Raw genomic sequence first — 24,365 nt, 5'->3', positions numbered from 1 at the left:
GGACAAAAAGCTCGCTCCATATGTGGGGGAATTCTCAGCTACTACTGTAAGTCCTGGAGTTGTGTCACCGCCAATGACGGTAAATCAAAATGGAAGGTAACACCTCTTTACATCGACATGTCATTTGTCAAGCCCTGTGACATAGGTTTTTCCGGCCGAGGATATTACTCAGAAAATTGTAACCTTGTCCGTATCAAATTTCTAGAAGATGGAAAAAAAGAAACTAGATGGACCAATGGGCTTACTTGGGGAATCTATTTATATCAGGGACCACCCCAATATGCAACTGTTATTCAGATAAAACTAAAGGTAGAACCCAAGATTCCACCAGTGCTAGTAGGACCGAATCCAGTAGTAAGGGCCACAAGTGAGCCTACTACTATTACTACTCCAGGGCCCACAAGTAAGCCTACTAATACCATGGGCAAGGGTCCTAGCTCTTCGGCCACTCAGGTGACCACAGTAACCAGGACCCCAAGAAAACCCAAAAAAATTCAAATCCCATTCAAAGATGACCCCTTATGGGTAATGATGAATACCACTTATAAGGCCTTAAACCATACTAAACCCAATGAAACAGAAGCTTGTTGGCTGTGCTATTCCACAAAACCTCCATTTTACGAGTCAGTAGCAATAGTAGGAAATTATAGCACTGCAAACAACTCAGACGCTTGCAGTTGGGGACAGAAAAGACCCGGCCTCACACTACCAGTGCTTATGGGAAATGGGACATGTATAGGAACAGTGCCAACAAAATATAGCCACTTATGCATAAGTAACAGAAATATATTCAATACTTCAGAAAACTGGATTATTCCACCAAATAACTCATGGTGGCTTTGTTCTCATGCGGGATTAACCCCTTGCCTCTATAAGGATATGTTCAATCAGTCAGAATTCTGTATAATGGTAATTGTGTTCCCAAAAATCATATACCACACAACTGAGTATGTAGACCAGATGTGGATAGCACCCAAAAAAGTAACTAAGAGAGCATTCATTACTGCAGGGGCTCTAACTCTAGCCACCATATTCGGACTCGGGGCCATCGGAACAGGGACAGGGATCTCGGCCTTAACTATACAAAACAAGGGCTTTAGTATACTTAGAGAAGCGGTTGACAAAGATATAGAAAGAATTGAGACTGCCATCACTTCGCTTGAAAAATCCCTAACCTCCCTCTCGGAGGTAGTTTTACAAAACAGGAGAGGATTAGACCTGCTGTTCCTACAGCAGGGTGGTCTCTGTGCAGCACTAGGAGAAGAGTGTTGCTTCTATGCTGACCACACAGGAATAGTAAGGGATTCTATGGCCAAGATCCGAGAAGGACTAGCCAAACGAAAAAAAGAAAGAGAACAGGAGGCAGGGTGGTTTGAATCCTGGTTCAACACGTCCCCTTGGTTAACTACACTGCTCTCCGCTTTACTTGGGCCTCTGGCCATTCTACTTCTCGCTCTCACATTAGGCCCCTGCATCATAAACAAAATTATTAATTTTATCCAAGACAGGTTCAATGCTGTACAATTAATGGTCTTACGAACTCAGTACCAACCGCTCGAGACATTACAAATAAAAAACTGAAGATCCAAGATTGGCTCTTTAGGCACAAGGAAAAGGGGAGAATGAAAGGAACAGCTTTGAATCCAAATGACAGCCCCGCCTTAGTTTAAAGCTAGGTTCTCTTTTCTGCTTATTATGGATCTTTGATAAGAAATACAATTGCTGAGAAGTTTGTTTTGCTTGCTGTTTGCTACGAGCATTGTGAGACCTTTCCTGATTGGAACCGGCTGTGTAGTAGAATGGGCTGTAAAACTTCCTAAATGTAGTCTGATATGTAATGGAATGAGTGATTGTATACAAACTAACCGGCATTTCTCGCTTCTGTAAACCTGCTTGCTTAGCACATTCCTCACCTACCCCCTTCCCCCTTTCTTCCTCCCGCCACAAGTAAAAAACCTCCCCTGTGCTATTTGTCTCTGTCTATAAAAACGCTATACCAACCCTATTCGTGGCCTCTTGTGTCACCGGCGACGAGTGCGCAGAGGACCGGGTTCGAACCTGCAATAAACGACCCTTGCCGCTTGGCTTTGACTTACGACTCTGGTGGTCTTTTGTGGGAGGTTTTGGAACTTCAGGCATTACAGAGGCGCGTGGGTGGCTCAGTCAGTTGAGCATCCGACATAGGCTCAGGTCATGATCTCACAGCTTGTGAGTTTAAGCCCTGCGTCAGGACACAGGTCCCGACAGCAGGCTGACAGCTCAGAGCCTCGAGCCTGCTTCGGATTCTGTGTCTCCCTCTCTTCCTGCCCCTAACCCACTCGCATTCTGTCTCTCTCTCAAAAATAAATAAACATTAAAAAAAATTTTTTAAAGAAATAAACCTATGACTAATTAGGTGGCTGGAAATATGGCATCCTGAATACATCAATGGAATAGTTACTTGGGGAACAGGGAGACAGCGCTCTCTACAAAAGAAAGAACTACAAGTTGGGGGGGCTACTGCTTCCAGTTTTAGCAGATTACCTTGAATCAGATCAACTGTAGCAACAAAAACATCTTTAAAAAGTGAATAAAGTATACAAATTGAAAAAACAATAAAAAATAAATATAAAATATCAATTTAAGAGCAATGAAGCAGGGGCATGATTCTATACAAATGAGGTGATGCTTGGGTGCAAGATTGACCAAATATTTAAAAATCAATCAATAAAATACATCATATAAACAAATTAAAAATAAAATCATACAATAATCATAGAAAAATCATTTGATAAAATCCACTATTCATTCATAATAAAAACACTATTTAAAAAACCCTAGGAATAAAAGAAAGCTTCTACATCTCGATAAAAATTATCTATGAAGATCTTAGAGCTTGCATCATACTTAATAGTCAAAGACTAAATGATTTCCTCTAAGATCACAAATAAGTCTAAGATGTCCATTCTTAATTACTGTTTTTCAACATTGTTTTAGTGGTCACAGCTATTGCTACTGGTAGGACAAACAAGCTACATAGAGAATGAAAAGAATAAGTGAAAGAATGTTTTTCTTAGATAACATGACAATCTATGTAAGTTATCCAAGGACTCCACAAAAACACTACTGGAGCAAATAATAAATTTAGGATAGTTGGCAGAGATATCATATCTCTGTATATTAACAAAAACAATTTAAACTTGAATTTGGAATACCATTCACAACAGCATAAAACATAGGAAACACTTTGGAATAAACTTAAAGCACATACAAGACCTCCACACTGAAAATTAAAAACAAAACTAACAAACAGGCAAAAAAAAAAAAACAATTACTGAAAGAAACTGAAGAACACCTAAATTGAAAGCTCTATCATATTCATGGATGAGAAGATTAAATATTGGTAAGGGATTAATTTTCCTCAAAGTGACATGCAAAACTAAAGCAATGCTAATCAAATTTTCAGCAGGTACTTTTTAAGAAATCGACTTATTCATCAATTTATATGGAATTACAAAGGGCCTAAAACCGACAAAATAATTTTGAGGAAGAAGATAAAACTTAAGGACCTTTTGTTAACTGACTTAAAGACTTACTATAGGACTGCTGTAATCAAGACACTAGAATATTGTCATAAAGAGAGATGTGTTAATCAATGGAGTCCAAAAATAGACCACACTCTATAGTTAACTGATTTTCAATTAAAAGGTCCAAGGTAACTCACTGGAACAAAAGGGTTTTTATTTTTATTTTACAGAAAATGGTAGTGTATTAAAAAAGCCTTAAGCTTCTTTTATACTATTAACCTTACTTTGTTGTCTTTTCTGGTGTCTCCCTGCCTAGTGCCAAGACTCCTTCACTGCTATACCTTCTAGAAGATAGATGAGCCTTTCCATTCAAGGAGATTCATATATGTTGTCTACCTTGGATTGGCTGCCTCTGCCTTTGGTAATTCCTATATATAAATATCCCAACTGACCAATGTTGAACTATAGGTAGGGACATCTCTATGCCCCTATTCAGCAGGAAGATGTTACAGAAGAAAGCACCTCCCACTCTCAGCAACCTTAAAAATTTAATGGTCAAAATTGTTAAGGGGGGAATGATGTGGGAAACAAAGGCAGAAGGAAATGGCAGATAAAATTAAAGTTCCTTATAACCTGCAGCCCATTGACAAATACTTGAGGGTTTCTCCAGGAACTCCCTACTGTCTTAATGCTAATGATTTGCTAGAGGGAAAAACAACCTTAGCTTGACAATAGCTAGGCCTCCAGTATCCTGTGAGTCTTCTTTAGCAGATGAAAATCTCATTAGAAACTTTCCCTGGACTTTACCTATCCCAACTCCATAGTATATAACCAGTCTCTCCTCATGGTCCCAGGGGAGCTCTTCTGCCCATGGGTCCTATCCCCATGTTTTAATAAAATCACACTTGGCACCAAAAAAAAAAAAAAAAAAAAGGTAGTATACTATTTCTTATCCTAAGGATACAGTTAATCAAACAAAAATTTGCCTACATGACACCATATTCAAAATTAGAGAAAAAACTTGAACAGACTTATATAACCAGCAAAAAAATTGGATCACTAATCAAAAGTGTCCCAGCAAACAAAAGTCCAAGGTCAGATGGCTTTACAAGGGAATTCTACCAAACACTGAAAGAAGTGTTAATACACAACCTATTCTTCTGAAACTATTCCAAAAAATAGAAACTCATTCTACGAGGCCAGCATTACCCTGATTCCATAACCAAAATGTCTACTAAAAAAGAGAATTACAGGCCAATATTCCTGATGAACATGGATGCAAAACTTCATGACAAACTACTGCCAAATTGAGTACAACAGTACATTAAAATAATTATTCAACATGATTAAGTGAGATTTATTCCTGGGCTCCAGGGTGGTTCAATATTTGCAAATCAATTGACATGATACACCACATTAATAAAAGAAAGTATAAGAACCATATGATCTTCTCAATACATACAGAAAAATCCATTGACAAAGTACAACATCCATTCATGATAAAAACCCTAAACAAAGTAGGTTTAGAGGGAACATACCTTAACATAATAAAGGCCATATTTGAAAAATCCACAGCTAATATCATCCTCAATGGAGGAAACCGAGAACTTTTCCTCTATGGTCAGGAACAAGACAGGGATGTCCACACTCACCACTTTTATTTAAAATAGCACTGGAAGTCCAACCTTAATAACCAGAAAACAAAAATAAATAAAAGGCATCCAAATCAGCAAGGATCACTATTTGCAGATGACATGATTCTCTATATAAAACAAAGAAACAAACAAAAGATTCCACCAAAAAATTGCTAGAACTGATACAGGAATTCAGTAAAGCTACAGGACACAAAATCAACATACAGAAATCTGTTGCATTTTTATACACTAATAATGAAGCAGCAGAAAGAGAATCAAGAAATAGATCCCATTTATAATATCACCTAAAACATAATATACCTAGGAATAAACATAATCAAAGAGGTAAAAAAAAAATCTGTACTCTGAAAACTATAGAACACTTATGAAAAAATTGAAGATGACATAAAGAAATGGAAAAACATTTCATGCTCATGGATTAGAACAACAAATACTGCTAAAATGTCTATTCTACCAAAAGCAGTCTACACATTTAATGCAATCCCTATCAAAATACCACCAGCAGTTTTCACAGAGCTAGAACAAACAATCCAAAAATTTATATGGAACCACAAAAGACCCTGAATAGCCCAAGCAATATCGCAAAAGAAAAAGCTGGAGGCATCACAATTCCAGACTTCAAGCTATATTACAAAGCTGTAGTGATCAAGAAGGTACGGTATTGGGACAAAAACAGACACATAGATCAAGGAACAGAATAGAAAACCCAGAAGTGAATCCACAACTACATGGTCAACTAATCTTCAACAAAACAGGAAAGAATATCCAGTAGGAAAAAGAGAGTCTCCTCAACAAGTGTGTTAGGAACACTGGACAGTGACATGCAGAAGAATGAACCTGGACCACTTTCTTACACCATACACAAAAGTAGATTCAAAATGGATGAAAGACCTAAATGTAAGGGAACCCATCACAATTGTAGAAAAGAACACAGACAGTAACCTCTTTGACACAAGCCATAGCAACTTTTTACTGGATATGTCTCAAGAGGCAAAGGAAACAAAGGCAAACATGAACTATTGGAACTTTATCAAGATAAAAATCTTCTGCACAGTGAGGGAAACAATCAACAAAACTAATAGGCAACCTTTGGAATGCGAGAGGATATTTGCAAATGATACATCTGAAAAAGAGTCTGTATCCAAAATAAATAAGGAACTTTTAAAATTCAACACACAAAAAATAATTTGGTTAGGAAATGTGTAGAAGACATAAATAGACATATTTCCAAAGAAGATATCCAGATGGCTTATCAACACATTAAAAGATGCTAAACATCACTCATCATCAGGTAAATAAAAATAAAATGATATAACACCTCACACCAGTCAGAGAGGCTAAAATTACTAACACAGGAAACAATACCCATTGGAGAGGATGCAGAGGAAGAAGAACCCTCTTACACTGTCGGTGGGAATGCAAACTGCTGGTGGGAAGCCACTCTGGAAAACAGTATGGAGGTTCCTCAGAAAGTTAAAAATAGAAATTCCCTATGATCCAGCAATTGCACTACTAAGTATTTACCCAAAGGATGAAAAAAACACTGATTTGAAGGTATGGATGCACCTCAATGTTTATGGCAGCATTATCAACAATAGACAAATTATGAAAAGAGCCCAAATGTCCATCGACTGATGAATGGATAAAAAAGAGGTGGAGTGTGTGTGTGTGTGTGTGTGTGTGTGTGTGTGTTAGAATATTAGTCATGAAATACAGTGAAATCTTGCCATTTGCAATGACATGGATGAAGCTAGAGAGTATTAGTGCTATGTGAAATAAGTCAGCCAGAGAGACAAATACCATATAATTTCACTCATATGTGCAATTTAAGTAACAAAACAGATGAACACTGAGGGGGAGAAGGAGAGGCAAACCAGAATAACAGACTCTTCAGTATAGAGAACAAACTGAGGGTTACTGGAGGGGAAGTGGGCAGAGGAATGGGTTAATTTGTTTTGATGATCTTAACTGTAATTTTTTTCTGATTTAATTTTAAAATTAAAATTCTGAAGCACCAATAAAAGAATGTATTTCCACCTACGAGCACTATGTGTTTTCTTTTGCCTGGTGCCTGGGCATATTTTAGATCTTTTTCAGGGAAGTCAAGGATATTTTTGAGTTTTAACTCAAACTAACACCTTGGATCCAAGGCATACTTTTTCAATTCCACTACTAAAATGATGAAAATCAGAAATATCTTATGCAGATACCCCCATACCCACAAACAAGAGAAGGATAACTGAAACTCAACAAAGCAAAATTTGGAAAAGCTGAATGGATGATCTTAAACATATATTTAAGCTCTATTATTCCACAATTCTATTTTATTACTGCACAAATTTTCAAGGCAAATTCTAAGAATTGCAATTTTCTCTTCTAGTACACATAGCAAGCAGAGAATTGAAGAAACATGTTTAACCCGTTTTTAAAGCATGCTTTAGAAGAAATGAATTTATAAAGTTGTATTATTTATTTAAATTAAATTACTATAATGTTCTATACTACAATAATTTAAGCAATAAACAAAGGAGTAAAATCATTCAGTACATGTATTTGAATAGTGAATATGATCTTTTTTTCTGAGGACATTCATTATTTAACAGTCTATGCTATTCATGCATGTGAAGTGACATGGCTAATTTTGGATGAACTCTTCATTCATGAAACAGTCTGTTATGACAAATTTGACATTATACCACTCACATTTCATTGCCTTTTGTACACAAAGGAAATGATATCCATTATGGACAAAAATATTCAAATAATATTCTTCACAAATGGTAGCAAGTAAAAATATCTGGCTATGCTTTGGTTGTGTGAGTATTAGTATTTAGTGCTATTTTTATGCTATTATAAGAGAACATTAAGTAAGTTGAATAATGTCAAAGTATAGGAAATACCTAAAAAACAGAAATCTATATCTAAAAGATTATATAGTAATATCCTGAATGGAACATTTAGGACAAAAGTCTAAAAGATGTCATCTGTAAGACTTATACAAAAGTATTTTTTTTTAATTAATATCAAACAGCTCAGTTAAATGCAGGATTCCAAATACTTTAATATAAAACATTAAGTAGGACTTCTGAAACTTCCCATACATACCTGTTAAAAAATTCAATTTGCACATGATTCAGTTGAAGGGGTGACTTTATATGAACATTATAGTAAACCTGCAATTTAGATTTGAGTATACCATGATGCTTTAAAGTAGAATACTTAAGATGGACCTATGTTTCAATTCAAGAAATGTCACTTATTATATACATTATTTAGTCAACTTATTTTCCAACTATTATGCTTACTGTATGAATCTCCCGGGATGATAAATATTGTATTTTCCCATCTGGGTTATCGAGGGCTGTTGTAAACAACACTGTCCAAGTAAGAGTAAGAATTATTATATATTGATATTATGCATATTGTTACATTTTACATTTTAATATTATTTTTGTGTAGTCCCCATAACTCTTGTATTTGTAACAACAAAATTATTCATTCTTTATCCAATCTCTTGTATGTGCAGACTCTTATTTCTAATTCAAAATTGTTATGTAAATACATATAAGCCAGAATACAAAACAAAGAAAAATTATATTTCCCTAGAAATAGAGGCTACATTATTTGTCACAATTGGGTTTCTTGGTTCTTCAGTTTTTAGATTCTTCTCAATTTTAGGCATTCTGTATTTATTTCACTATTAAAGGAGTATCCTCAAGGATAAAAACCTCATAGGGTACGCAGTGAGAGAATGTATGTAAAAATTTATATGACACCTTAAAGGGAATCTGTAAGCATAAACTAAATCTATTTTATTCTTGGTTTTGTTACAGTGAAACACACACTAATTCACAATATTTATCTGTGTACTAAACAATTAAATTTTCAATTTTACATATTTACCAACTTTATTCTTATTTTTTATAAGAAGTACATAAACATTGGACGTGGGCTAAATGAAATCATTGGAAAACTTAATCTAAAACTATTCTAATTTTTTTTCTTTCACATAAGTAACAAAATTTGGAGTTTAATCTTAGCCCTGAACTATGTCTTTTGCCTTTGTGTTTTTTGTTGTTGAAATGCAACACATTTAAATTATACCTTAACATTATATGTAACATTACACTTAACATTATAATTAAGTAATTATACTCACTCTTGCCTCTTTTCTTTAGTGACCATAATTGGTAATTGGTAATTGGTTTGATCAGAACCAAATGTTATTATTATCATTTTAAAGTTTATTTTGAGAGAGATAGACACACACACACACACACACACACACAGAGAGAGAGAGAGAGAGAGAGAGAGAGAGATTATGAGTGGAGGAGGGGCAGACAGAGACGGAGACAGAGAATTCCAAGCAGATTCCATGCTGTCAGTGTGGAGGTTGATGCAGGGCTCAAACTCACATGCCTTGAGATCATGACAAGCTGAAATCAAGAGTCGATGCTTAACTGACTGAGCCACCCAGGTGCCTCTCAAGTGTTATTAGACCTAGTAATATGAAGACTACATGAATTTAACATAAGTGAAATTCCTTTTCCATTTCTCAAATCTTTACATAAATGTTTGTGTGTATGTATGTTGTAATACTACATGTATCTATATATAAATCAACTGGATCTAACAGACATCTAGAGAACACTCTAACCAAAAAGAGAACACAAATTCTTCTTGTGTGTACATGGAACTTTTCCCATGATATATCATATGCTAACCCATAAAAGAAGTCTCAATATATTTTAAAAAACTGACATCATAAGAGTGTCCTGCAATCAAAATGGAATAAAATTAGCAACATTTTCTGTAACAGCCAAAAGGTGAAAACACCAAAAACATCCATTAATTGAGGAATGGATAAACACAATGTGGAGTGTCCATACAATACAATACTATTCAGTATTAAAAGGAAATGATGTATTGGTGCAAGTTACAATATAAATGAACTTTGAAAACATTAGGCTAAGGGAAACAATCCAGATATAAAAGGCTTCATATTATATGATTATATTCTTATGAAATGTCAGAATAGACAAGCACAGAGATAGAGAGAGAGAGAGAGAGAGAGAGAGAGAGAGAGAGAGAGAGAGAGATTAGAGGACTGCAGAGGCAGTGGGGGAGGAGGAAATGGGGACTGACTTCTAATGGATACCGAAAATTCTGTGTGTGGGTGTGTGTCTTGTTTGTTTTTTTTGTTTTTTTTGTTTTTTACTAATACAAATGTTCTGGAAATATATTATGATGATATATGCAAAACTTTATGAATACACTAAAACCACTGAATTATAAAGTATAAAAGGGTGAATTTTATGGAATATGAATTACAAAGGATGAGGAAGAAGAAAAAACAGGAGGAGGAAAAGAGTCTAGAGAGCTTGTTAAATATATGGATGTTCAAGCCCAATCCCAATCTTTCCAAATCAGAATTCCTAAAGGTGGGTCCTGGATATCTGTGAGCTTTAAGGAAGCATAATGATAACAGAAACACATAATATTTTTCTTTCATAGACAGATAATACAAAAGCTAAAATTAAACACTCTTTGCCTTCATTAGTACCAAGCAAGTCATATTTTTGGTCCTCCTTTTGATACTTCAGTTTTCCAAGTTGTATTTTTCTCAAAGTCACACCTTCTTTAAACCTAAAATGGACTTACACATGATAGTTGTTGGTAAAATCTTGAGGCATTTTACTGCTAAGGCAATAAAATTTGCAACCTATTTTTTTTTTAAGTTTATTTATTTTGAGAGACAGAGAGGGTGGAAGAGGGGCAGAGGAAGAGAGAGAGAGAGAATCCCAGGCAGGCTCTGTGTTTCAGTGTGGAGCCCGATGTGGGGCTTGAACTCACAAACCATGAGATCATGGCCTGAACCAAAACCAAGAGTCAGATGCTTAACTGACTGAGCCACCCAGGCACCCCATGATTTGCAATATCTTAATGAACTCAGTCTTTAAAATGTCTAGGAAGGCCTTAACCTTGCCATCTTTCTATTCACTCATTTTCAACCATGTGACTGCTTTTTTTGACTTAGAAACTCAGTTTTTTTCTCACATATTTGACAGTCTTCTATAAATAGTCACTTCACCTCCATTCTTTGTTTATTTTTAAAGATCTTTATTTTGTCTTGAAAATCCCTAGTTAAGTCCTGATTCACTTTAAATAAGTATTAGTCTTTATAAAGTAAAGCCATTTTAGAATTTGCAGTTTCCATTTTCCTACTCAACTCATAATTATATATTTGTATGTGATACATATTCAATATATTTCCCAACCATTTGGGGTGAGCATCTCTTAGGGACCTTTCCTGCTCAGATCAACTGCCTTTTATAGTAGACAACTCTTTACCCCAAACACCACCACATAACCACTACCACCCCACAAACAAATCAACGGATTAGGAATAAAGAGGGTAGTAATTAGCCTCATGATCAGAAGATATCTCCAAGTGTGCCTGATAATTTGTGTTAGTTGCATTAATTTTCTGCCTTCCCAAATCCCAAAGTTGCCTAACTAGCATATTTATTACTTCTTAAGGTTCCTTGTGCAACACAATCACTTAGGAAACATTAACAAATATTTATATCTAATGTCCCATGGACAACACTATCAAAAGCCTAATTGAAATTTATAGAACACTTCACCAAATATTAGGAAATGAACATTCAAGTGCACAGAGAACATCTACCTAGGTATATTAGCCCCATGGACTGGAGTCATTTACCCATTTGATTCTTTAGCTCTGCATGGATTCTGAAGCAAGCAATCTCTCAGATAACTATATTTCTGCCTAACCAGAATTACATACTCTCAAATGTTATAAAGTGTGTTGTCGTCCTAAGAGGTTGGGTACTATTAATTTTAAATCTATTATATATATATATATTATATATATATATATATAAAATTATGTATACCTAGAAATATAAACAGAATGCTATTGATACCTAAAAGAATGATTAATTCTAAATGAGGGAGAAATGGAAAGCAGAATATTAGTAGTTTTCAAGATGATAGTTTTCATAGGCAGAAAAGGGAGGAAAAAACAATGTGAGAAATGTAAATAAATAACTGACGTATGAGAAAGTGCATATTCAAAGTGTATTCAAAGAATTACAGAAGATAAGGCAAGACAATGTTGGACTAGCTTGTAAAAACTACTGAAAGCCAGACCAAGCTAAATGTTGTCAGTTCACTCTTTTAAAGCAAGAATGTCACATGTTTAAACATAATCTCAAACTTTCAGAATGTATGTTGACTGGTTGAAATAGATCATCTAAAGAGAGTTTAGATGTTATTGGCAAGCAAATTCTTATGAGACTCTTAACTAAGAACAGAAAAAGGAGATGTGAATAAATTAGTTAAGAACTTCCAATCTTGAAACTATGTATGTAGAACCTTCTTTGTTAATATGTCATATGAGTCTAGTCTAATAAAATTAGTTGTCAGGTGTTACATCAGTGATAACAAAATACTGAATTGTGATTAAACTAGATAAAATACAAGTCAAAATACTTAACATAATTTACTCCTTACAACAATACTATATGATGTATATTATTACCCTCATATTGCAGATGAAGAATATTAGGCTCAGAAAGCTAAGTAAATTGCCCTCAAATTAATTCATGGTAAATAAGTGATGGAGTAGGTGTTTACTTTTGACAAATTATTAATTGTTGCCACGTATTAATAAGTAACAATAAGCAACTAAGTAAACAGTAAAATGAAGAGCATTAAAGATCATCAGTTATTTTAATATTCAAGAAGATAACAAATACTGGTACCCGAAAAAAATTATCAATTCATATTTATACATTTTATGAGACATTGGTGAAATTGAGGAAAATAATATAAAAGCCATTTTAAATAGGCCAGCTAAAATTTATCCAAGGGCCATATCCACCCTCAATTGCCAATTCCCAAAAATTATTACTGATTTTGCAATACCATAGCCTAAATGAATAGATAAGAAATTTATGAGACAAGAAATTTTGATCAAATGTAAGATTTCATATTTTCATATGGAACAGGCATCCAAGAAACACTGAGTGTGATGAACATGACTTTTAATCAGAATAAGTGGTGTATTCATGCTCCCCACTAAGCCAAGTGAGCAGCTGAATCTGTTTGACATAACATTTATTCCCTGCTCTTCTCTTAAACCTTCAGATTTCCATATCTATCATTATATATCAAACAGAGTGATATTCTTAAATCCCTTTCAATTTAAACTATTTTGTCTTTGCCTTCTTTTTTCTTTCCTTACTAGTTTTCAAAATTGGCTGTGAAACAAAATCACTCAGGGAGCTTTTTAAGATTTGATTCCCCTGAACTATACTATCAATTGACTTAATTGAAATTTATAGGACACTTCACCAAGTATCAGCACTAAACATTATTTTTGACTGTACATAGAACATTCACTTAGACTATATTCCTGTTGTAAACAGGTTTCAGTACATATATTTTTTAATTTAAAAATTAAATTATATTCTTTGACTTCAGCAAAATTAAACAACAGCAGTATATCTAGGAAACACTTTATATTTGGAAATTAAGCAATATACCTCTAAAAGAGAAATAAAAAGGATTTTAATTAAATTATAACAAAAATTAATATCTCAAAAAATTTAATATATAAAGTAGTAGATAGAAGGGGGTAATATTACAGCTTTGTATGTTTATATTTAAAAAATCAAAGATAATATTATATATCCTACAGACATTTAAAGATGTTTTGAGAATTCAACTTGAAGAATATTTTCAAACACATTCTGAGATATTCTGTGGCTCTCAGAACAAAGAGATACCAGTAATCACACATGGAATATTTCATTTCCAGTACAAATAGTGGAAATTTGGTCTACAAGGACTGTGGTAAAAGTGAACTAAGCTTCTAGACTCTTCTATAGCAATGCAAAGCACTGGAAGAACCATCACCTCTTGAGACAAATATGTATGTATAAAGGATAATTGGTAGTGTGGCTATGAAACCTAGGTCAATATAAACCATCAGTAATAACTGGGAAATTATTTAAATATTGTGTATTTAATATTTGAGTTAGGTCTTATTTAAAATTTACTTATTTATTTTGAGAGAGAGAGAGACAGACAGAGAGACAGAGAGAAAGCATGTGCCCAAGCAAGCAGGAGACAGAGAGAGAGAGAGAGAGGCGGAAGGAGGGAGAGAGCACGTGCCCGAGTGAACAGGGGAGGAGGAGGAGGGAGGGAGGGAGAGAGAGAATCCCGAGCAGGCTCCATGCTGTCATCATGAAGCCCCACACCAGGCTCAATTTCACAAATCGTAACGTCATGACCTGAGCCGAAACCAAGAGTTGGATGCTTAACCAACTGAGCCACCCAGGCACCCCAGTTAAGTCTTATACTTAAGACAGTAAGGAAAACTTTTGTGTCTATAACTTTATGTGCTAGTGCATGAGAAAAGTGGCTGATAATCTCTACTTTCACCAGAGTCTGGAGTAGAAAAGACCACCCTTTTTGAGAAATTATAAAGATAACAGGATGAAAAACAAGCAATATTTAGAAATTATAACAAAATAGATGGATAAAATTATGGGATCAATTAAATAAGCTACTTCAAATGAAGATACATTTGAAAGTAAGTACATCACAATGTTTATGAGAGACACATATTCCTTAATATCTTTTAAAATGTACTTTTCAGTGATTATGATTCCTAGAAATAAGTTGGCACTGATAGGTGGAAACTCTAATTGTATTATATAGAAGTTGCCCGATTGAGTGGGAGCAAGGATACGAGCCTAGGAGTCCCATGAATGTGTTTTATGCCCGTGTGTTGTGCTCTGTGCTAAGTTTTTTATTAAGATTGTGTTGCTTTAAGGTTGTGATATTTATGGAAACCACAGAATATGTCTACATAAGTTAGCAGTACTGGGATACTTTTGATCATAAGAGAAATATATTTATTGGAAGCATTAATTATAAGATAAAGTTTTAGTACATATTACGTCAGTTAACTAATGGAAAATTGTATAGGTCATAAAGATGCTATAAAGCATAAAAATACAGATGAGACACAAGAGTAAGACCAGTTCAGAACACAGCTGAAGAAGGGAAAGGTTAATAAAAATTAGAATGCATAGGTGTTATTTCCCTTTATCTTGGTTATAAGAGTCCCTCAAAATATTAGTATTATTACAATGGGAATTTTTTTTTAAATTTTTTTTTAACGTTTACTCATTTTTTAGAAACAGAGAGAGAGAGAGAGTATGAGCAGGGGAGGGGCAGAGAGAGGGAGAAACAGAATCTGAAGCAGGCTCCAGGCTCTGAGCTGTCAGCACAGATCCCGACGCAGGGCTCGAACTCACAAACTGTGAGATCATGACCTGAGCTGATGTCGGATGCTCAACCGACTGAGCCACCCAGACGCCCCATACAATGGGAATATTAACATTCATTCAAATAGAGTAAATAGCTATCAGAGAGACAGCAAACATGGACTAGTTATCTCTATTTTGACAGAAAACAGGATAGAGGTTTGGAAGTTTGTCCAGTTGTCAGAAGGTGAAATGTATAAGGAAACATTGTAGGTTGTAAATAGTAGGGATTACATTGTTCAAGGATTTCTGGGGAAGAGTTGTGTCTTAGGGCATCTTTGGTATTTTAGTTTTTAGGGCGATATGTAGTCAGTCCATGAGTAAACTGTCCAGATTTCCACACCTATTTTACCTACTAGATTTTGCTCCATAGAAGATGACTCTAATCCTGGGATATGATAGAAGTCACTCTTCTTCTCTGGTGGCATTGATGATTTGGCTTAAATGTCAGAAATTGTATGAGTCAGCTGTCTTATATTTCCTGGCCCTCTGACTTTTAGGGTATAGAGCCTGTCCAACAGTGTTGGGAGATTTATAGGAAAATCTGATTTCCAAATTTTTAGTTGATTCACCTTATGACTATAGGAAGCAAAATACAAGATACCAAGGAATTCTTAGCATAACTTTACTGTGCACCCCAAACTTCATGGCACCCAGACTGTGCCCAATTACCCTTTGGAAACTTGTCAAGGGAAATGGATTTTAAGAATAAATTTAAGGGTCATCTCGGTGGCTCAGTAGGTTAGGCATCTGACTCTTGATTCCAGCTCAGGTCATGAACTCATGGTTTGTGAGTTCAACCCTGCATCAGGCTCCATGCTGATGGACAGCCTGCTAGGGATTCCCTGTCTCCCTGTCTCTCTGTCCCTCCCACGTGCTCTCTCTCTCTTTCTCAAAGTAAATAAATTTTAAAAAAAAAGAATAAGTTCAAGAATCTCATAATATTTTAAAAGTAATCTTATTAGTTTTTACTTAGGTATGTCTCACTATCAATAATCAACTTATCTATTAACGTTTTAAAATTGTGTTATATTTTCATGTTTTAAAACATCACCTTTTATTTGATAAGTAAAAATGCAGGTTTCTAAAATAAGATTTAGTAACATCTTCTGGATATGATTTTAGTCTGTTAAGAGAAATAAAGTAAATTGGAATGGTATACTTAGGCTAATTTCAAAGATTATTTTCTTTTCTCTTTGTCATGTTTAACCTGACAGCAAAAAAATCAGCTAAGTTGTCTTGACCTTTCAAGTACTAATTGGACATTTACTTCAAGGTTTCTCTACAAAAGTTTGGCTAAGAACATGTTTTAAACTTTAGTTTTTACTAACATTGAGGAATTTCTGAATATGACTTCCCATGACATTGAGAAATTCAAATTTTCAAAATTCCAAAAAAGCATGAAACATATATCACATGAAATAGTAAGAAAACATGCTGGCTGAAAATAAAACTAATGCAAATTTTAGAGTTTACTTATTATTTTAGCTATTCAGAAGGAAAAAATACGCACTCCTCATTCTTAGAAAATAAGTCTTATATTTGTTGGATAATACTCAACATTAAATTTTGAAGTGGATTTTAGATTAATACAATTAGATGTTTTTATAAGGAAACAAGAACTGGGGGCAGATTGTTTGACTGAGGGATGGTTAACAACAGATCCTCTGGAGTAGACAGCCAAAGATGGAATCCCAGTTGCACCACCATGCTGGGTGTTCAAGTCTACAAATGGATAATTATTTCATAAAGCTTTTGTAAGGATTAAAGGAATTAAAAAAAACTAAGTCATAACAGTGGCTAACATACAGGAGAAAAGTAGTCTGCAAAATTGTTATAAGAAACATTCCCACCCACCACCACTTAAATATCTTCTCCTATTATGACCCTTGAAAGATAACAGCTTAGTTCAAATTGATAATATATATGAAAAACTAATGAGGCTACTTGTCTGTCTCTTGAAACAAATTAAATCCAAAGTGAATATTCCATTTTAAATAAATCTTAATGATGTATTTCAAAGAAGAAAAGATTCTGCTCTGTTAATATCTCCAAGAAATTTGACTGAAAAGCTATTTTACAACTTAGCCTGTGTAGGAATGTTAATTTTAATTTTTAGAACTGTAGAAAATTATGAGACTATTCAAGCTTTATAAAATATTCATTATAAGACTTCTACATTGGCTATTGAGGCTTTCTTAAGTTTTCATCCAACTGTTTCCCATTAAGCTATAGAAATGCCTGCATAAGCCTTAGATACATATGCATGTGAATGACAGAAATATAGCATGAATGTCAATTATTAAAACACTATGGTGATTGTAATCCATTTAAGTGTTTACTTCTAGTTATTAAACATGCTTAATCATGCTTTGTTCTTTTATTTGGGGTCACTGTAACTATTGTCTTCTACTTGATCTTCTCATAAATATTTCCAGCAGTGGGATGCCTGGGTGGCTCAGTCAGGTAAGCATCTGGCTCTTTATTTCAGCTCAGGTCATTATCTCATGGTCATGGGATTACGCCCTGTGTTGGGCTCTGTGCTGAGTGTGGAGCCTGCTTGGGATTGTCTGTCTGTCTGTCTCTCTCTCTCTCTCTCTCTCTCTCTGCCCCTCTCCTGCTCACATGCATGCTTATGCTCTCTCTCTCTCTCTCTCTAAATACATACATACATACATACATAAACACATAAAAAAAGTTTCCAGCAGCAATATATTAAGTATAGTTTGCTAGTCACTCATGGAACCTGATGTTATTACTGATGATCAATACTCAGCCTGCACTAAACCTGGAGATTCATTTGTGAACATGTATTAAAACCAAATATCATGTTTATTTATTTTTTCAATGTTTATTTATTTATTTTGAGAGAGAGAGAGAGACAGAGAGAGCAAGCACATGAGGAGGGTAGGGACAGAGAGAGAGGGAGAGAAAGAGAATCCCAAGCATAAGAGCCTGATGCCGGGCTGGATCTCACGAACTGTGAGATCATGATCTGAGCCGAAATCAAGAGTCAGATGTTTAACCAACTGAGCCACCCCGGTGCCCCTAAATCCAAATATCATTTAATAAAGGAATCTTTAAGGGATTATGGTTTAAAAAATTTTTTTAACGTTTATTTATTTTTGAGACAGAGAGAGACAGAGCATGAACAGGGGAGGGTCAGAGAGAGAGGGAGACACAGAATCCGAAACAGGCTCCAGGCTCTGAGCTGTCAGCACAGAGCCTGAAGGGGGGCTCGAACTCACGGACCGCGAGATCATGACTTAAGCCGAAGTCGGACGCCCAACCGACTGAGCCACCCAGGCACCCCTAAGGGATTATGGTTTAAAATTGAATGAATACTTTCTTTTACTAAGGAGCATAATGAAAGTTAAAGGAAGAAAGAGATTCTACTTCTGTTCAAGTCCTCAACATTTTAGCAAACCTTTAATTTTATAAATTCTAACTGCCAAGAAATCTAGGCTGAGATATGATCTTCTAGTTTAGTGGTTGAAGAGTTATTTCTTGACTGTGAGCAGTGACTTTGGTATTTGTTGTCCCTTTATAGCATAAGAAATATACAAAAATTCTCTAGCCTAGAGTCTATCATAATTTTTTCTCACATATTTCTACTCCAGAACTGGGGAAATAACCACAGAATAAGTTTGGGGGTCTACTGTACGAACTGTGAGAAAAACCTGAGCTGTAAGTCCATTGGTCACCTCCACAAGCCCCTAGTCTCATGGGTAGACCACGAAGGCATTTTGGGTTTCCTGGAATAAAGTGTTTGTTCAGAGCCTGTGTACAAAAATCTCCTAAAGTCTGATGATTTCCTTTTTCCCAATGCACAGTCACCCTGGTAAAGGCCTGTAGAACTGCAGTATAGATTTATGTATCTTTCTTGGGGCTCTCTGAACTTCCTAGATATGTAGTTTGGTGTCTGGTATTAATTTTGCAAAGTTTTCTGATACTACTTCTTAGAATATTTCTTCTTTCCCTTTTTCTTACCCTTTTTGTATTCTAATTATGCATATCCTACATCCTTTGATACTGCCCCATAGTTATCTTCTGTTCTTTTTATTTTTATTCTTCATTCTCTTTCTGTTGTAGTTTTTGACTTTGTATTGACCTGTATTCAACTTAACTGATATTTTTCTTGGCATGTTAAGTCAACTACTGAGTCTATCAAAAGTATTCTCCATTTCTGTTACTTTTTAAAAATATCTAACATTTTCTTTTGTTTATTTCTTAGAGTTTCTAACTCTCTGCTTACACAATCAGTTCTTGAATGCTGTCTATGTTTTCCATTAGAACCTATAGTAATGCATCAATCACACTTATTTTAAATTCCCCAAATGATAATTCCATCAGCGTCATATTTGAGTATTGTTCTGATGATTGCTTTTTCTTCATACTCTGCTTTTTCTTGCCTTTTGTAATGTCTTTTAAGTTGTTGTGCTTCTCTATAAGTTGATGTTTGGTAGGAGTTCACGGCTTACAGCTCTTTCAGCTGACATACACTGTTACACTGGAGTTGCCTTGACAAGGTGGTGTAGTGTGTGCAGGAGGGTTGAGAACAGTGGAGAATGATCTCTAGTTTTGCAATTAGAATCCTCCAATCCTCCAAAGTTGTCCAGACTTCAGTGGTTCTATACTTTGAAACTGGCCTTAAGGAGTGTCTCTGATCCTCTCCCCTCCCCTCCCCTCTTATAGAGCTTTTATTTCCTCTTGCCTCATACTCCCTACCTATCCTGTCTACAGCTTTCCCAGTCCCTTTCCTTTGATCCACAGTCCCTATTGACAAGGTTTCTCTATCCTTGTAGGTTAGATAGGAAGCCTGGAGGGGACTTCAGTGGGAAGGAATTCCTATATACCTGCTGATATAAGTTTTCAGAACTGTGCTCTGATAAAATCCTTTATTCCTATAGAGCAGATGTGCTACAGAGAAGTTTCTAGGCATGTTTTACAATGGCTACTCTTCCCCTCCGATTGCCATAAGGGGATCTTTCTTGGATCCTCACTATGAGAACCTGGTGGGTCCTTTGAGCGAAAGCCCAAAAACATATGTGGTGGCCCCCTAGGAATTTCTCACTGCATTCTAATTCACACTCAGTCTCCAGCAATTCCTCAAGTAAGCAGTTGCTGCTTCTCTCTGGATGTACTTCTCTCTCATATTTTGAGATGGGGGGTTACCCTGCAACCTAAATTTGTTGATGAGCCCAAGAAAGTGCTATTTTTTTAGTTTTTCCAAACTTTCTTGCTGTAAAGACAAAGTCATAGTATCTAAGCTCTTTATCTATTCAATCCGATGCTGGAAGTACTTCCTCAATCTCTAAACTGTGGTTTAATACAGGGTTAATTCTTTGTTCTTTTCATCATTACCAACACATGCTTCCTGGGGGAGCCCATCTATGCCATCATTACAAATGCTATCTAGATTCTAGAAATTCCTAAACGTATAGTTTCATCACAAAATAACTCATGTGATGATAACTCATAGATCCAAATACAAAATTAATTTTATATGGGCGTGCCATGTAGTCACCTTAAATTCAACACGTGTAAACCAGAGTATCTGAGTTACAAAATTTTCTTTTTTTTAATTTTTTAAATGTTTATTCATTTTTTGATAGAGAGAGACAGAGCATGAGTGGGGAAGGGGCAGAGAGAGAGGGAGGCACAGAATCTGAAGCAGGCTCCAGGCTCTGAACTGACAGCACAGAGCTGGACCCGGGGCTGGAACTCACCAACTATGAGATCATGACCTGAGCTGAAGTCGGATGCTTAACCGACTGAGCCACCCAGGCGCCCCACAAAATTTTCTTTCTTAATCAGTATATGCCTGACATCCTTTTCACACTGTTCAAACAGGGTAGATTCTTTCCCAGCTCAGCACAATTGCCCTTAAGCTAGTGATTCTTGAAACAGTCTGTCTTCCTTGTTAACATTGCTATCTCCATCCCCTCCTTCAAATCTCACCTCAGATATAACTTTCTCTGAGAGGCAATCCAAAATCTTCATATCTAAAGTAATTCAATTTCTCCAATCCCTCCTCAGTAATAAATGTCACAGCACCCCATTTACCCACTTCATAAAACTTACCACAATTTGCATTTATGTTCTTTCCATATTTGCCTACCCGCATATTGCTTTGTTTTGCTCTATTATGATTTAAAATTCAAGAAAAAGTTACGGAATTAATAAGTATGTGAAAGAATTAATTTATGTAAAATCAAGATGAGAAATAACCTCACTTAAACCCTTTAATTTATAGGGTAAGAAACTGATGCTTAAAGTATTTAATGGATTTTATCAGAGGAAAAGAACAAATCGTTTTAGAGACAGAACTACAAAGAAAGTCTACTACTAAACTGTTTTATGTCTGCACTCCTCCAGTATTTTTCTAACTTTGCATCATTGTAACTGACAATTTGTACTCAAGTGTCACTTTCTTGTCATTATAAATCATACTTCCAAAATCTGTAATTTTACCTTTTACATATACATTAGCAATGTTTTACATTTTTCAGTATAACTCCATAGTACCTTGTTCATATTATAAAAAGTATTTTTGTGTATCATTTTATTTTATTAAACTAAAATTGTATGTTTTGTCTACTTAGGTGTTATTGACTGCCTTATATCACTGGCACAAACTTATCTCTTATGTTTTTCTTGCCCTTTGTTTTCCTCAAAACTGTCATCAATTTGCCCTTTGGTCTAATAATGGTTTGGGGGAAGGGAGCACTCGCTTAATATATAAGATGAAATCTAGATAATGCTCTGCGCTACAGAAACGGAGATTGTGTGTACATACAATCCAGGAGGTTATTTGAATACACACTGCCATATTGGATAATTTTCTACTCCTTATACACAAAGGAGATCCATGATTGTAAAGCTACAATGGGTCAACTAAAGGAGTCACGTTCCTATTCTACTGAAGTTTTTTTGCATTATCTAAGAGCGGTTTTTCAGATGAGGGATGAAAAAAGCTCTTACTGGTATTTGGCATCTTGTAGAAAAAAAAATCGATCAACTATATTCTGAGCTTGCTAATTAATAACAAACTTATTCTCTTAATAACAAACATACTGCATTTTGCTTCTTTAGTTTTCTTGCTTCTTTAGCTAGTCATGATTTATTGGATCCCTAAAGGAAGGCATTGTGCTAAATTCTTCTCTCTGCAATGTCTTTATGTATAAAACAGAGTTTGTTTTATTACTATAACTTGTAAATCACAAAACTGATAGTAGGAAGAAGTTCGATATTTTTTTTTACCATGTTTGAATGACTGTGTCAACCATTAGCCATGAGGTAATCTCTTTTCATGAACTTCATAAATCTCAAGTAATATCTCAGAAAAAAAAAAAGATCTGGCTAACTAGTCTGCTACTTCACATATATTATTAGAATAAATAACTTTAGGTTTCCTGATTAAGAGTATGGTTTTACTTTTTCATTGCTAGTGGATGCTTTTCATTCTTTCACCATTTGAATATCCTTTATGTGTTCACAATGTTTTCCACTTTGCAAATTTCACCTCAAGAAAGAACCTATGCATTTGCTTTCCCAGAATACCATGCACTTATGACACAGGCATGCGATCTGTGTTCAGCCTACATGAGAGATTTCAGTTTCAAAGGGAGTGACATGAAGAAAGAGGTATCATTTGTGGTATCAGCTGAGGAAGAGTGGGGGTCAGAGACACACCAGTTTACAGAGGGAGAGATACCCCATACCCAGTCTTGACAAAGCTGGTTCTATATGATCCTAAAAGAAGGCAGCTGGACTTATGAACTATTTGTACCACAGTTTCTGGCTATGCATTCTACAAACTGATCCCCTGTACTTCCAAAGTTTCTCCACCCTACAGAATATCCTTTAATACATCTTTTTTTTTTTTTTTTTTTTTTTTTTGCTGCTTTAAGTAGCCTAGAATAGTTGATTTTAAGTATGAACTTTGTTCATACTTGGTAAAAATTTTACAGTCCTTTTTTTCCATACATAAGTAAAAAACATGGCTACAACTAAAGGGAGTTATCATTTGAGGAAAACAATAACATTTGCTACAGTATATATTAAACACATAACTTTCCTACACTACTTGTAGGTTAATAAAATCTTTTGAAGTATATCAATTTCAAAATGCTAATTCCATTATTAATGTAACTATATCAAATTTAGGAATAGTACACAAAAGTAAAAAGTTACATGGATAATTTTCTATATATTAAAATGAAAAAATAGTAGCAAATCCACAAGGTGACATAGTCAAGTAAAATGTTTTATTAGAAATATATGAAATTCATACCTTTTCTCACAGGATTGAACAAAACTATTTTCTTATATAAATTCTTAACCTTTCATAATCAACAGAAAAGAGAATGACCTCAGTTTTATGTCAAGTCTCTGTTTCCACTTGGTGTTCAATTAATAGAACAAAATTGACCAGTCAGCCTCCCCCAAATTACATGCACATTTCATCCTTTTGTTATTTTCTAGAAAAACAAAAGGTAGTGTTTTAATTATTCTGTGCACATACTCAGTATGCACAAACTTAATGAAATTCGTAGAATTTGAACTCTAGCTTGAACTCTTTGGGATCATTTAATACAGTTGTTGAAATCTTTTTAAGTTAGAACTAATTTGCAGAACTTTCCTTTCACTTTCAATTTCAGTGACAGATCATCAAAATGCTTTGCTTCTTCTCTTAAAAAATATAGAACTAAACACGGGAAATTAGAGGACAATTTTCATTAGTAACATTTTTCTAAATATTAGCCTAAATCTTAAGCCAATGTTAAATCTTATTAGAAAATCTGGGGCACCTGGGTGGCTCAGTCAGTTAAGAGTCC

Source organism: Panthera pardus, unplaced genomic scaffold (genome assembly GCF_024362965.1).
Source record: "Panthera pardus isolate Hobbes unplaced genomic scaffold, ASM2436296v1 HiC_scaffold_1, whole genome shotgun sequence".
Lineage (NCBI taxonomy): Eukaryota > Metazoa > Chordata > Mammalia > Carnivora > Felidae > Panthera > Panthera pardus.
The sequence above is the reverse complement of the archived record's forward strand: the minus strand, read 5'-3'. Positions refer to the sequence as shown.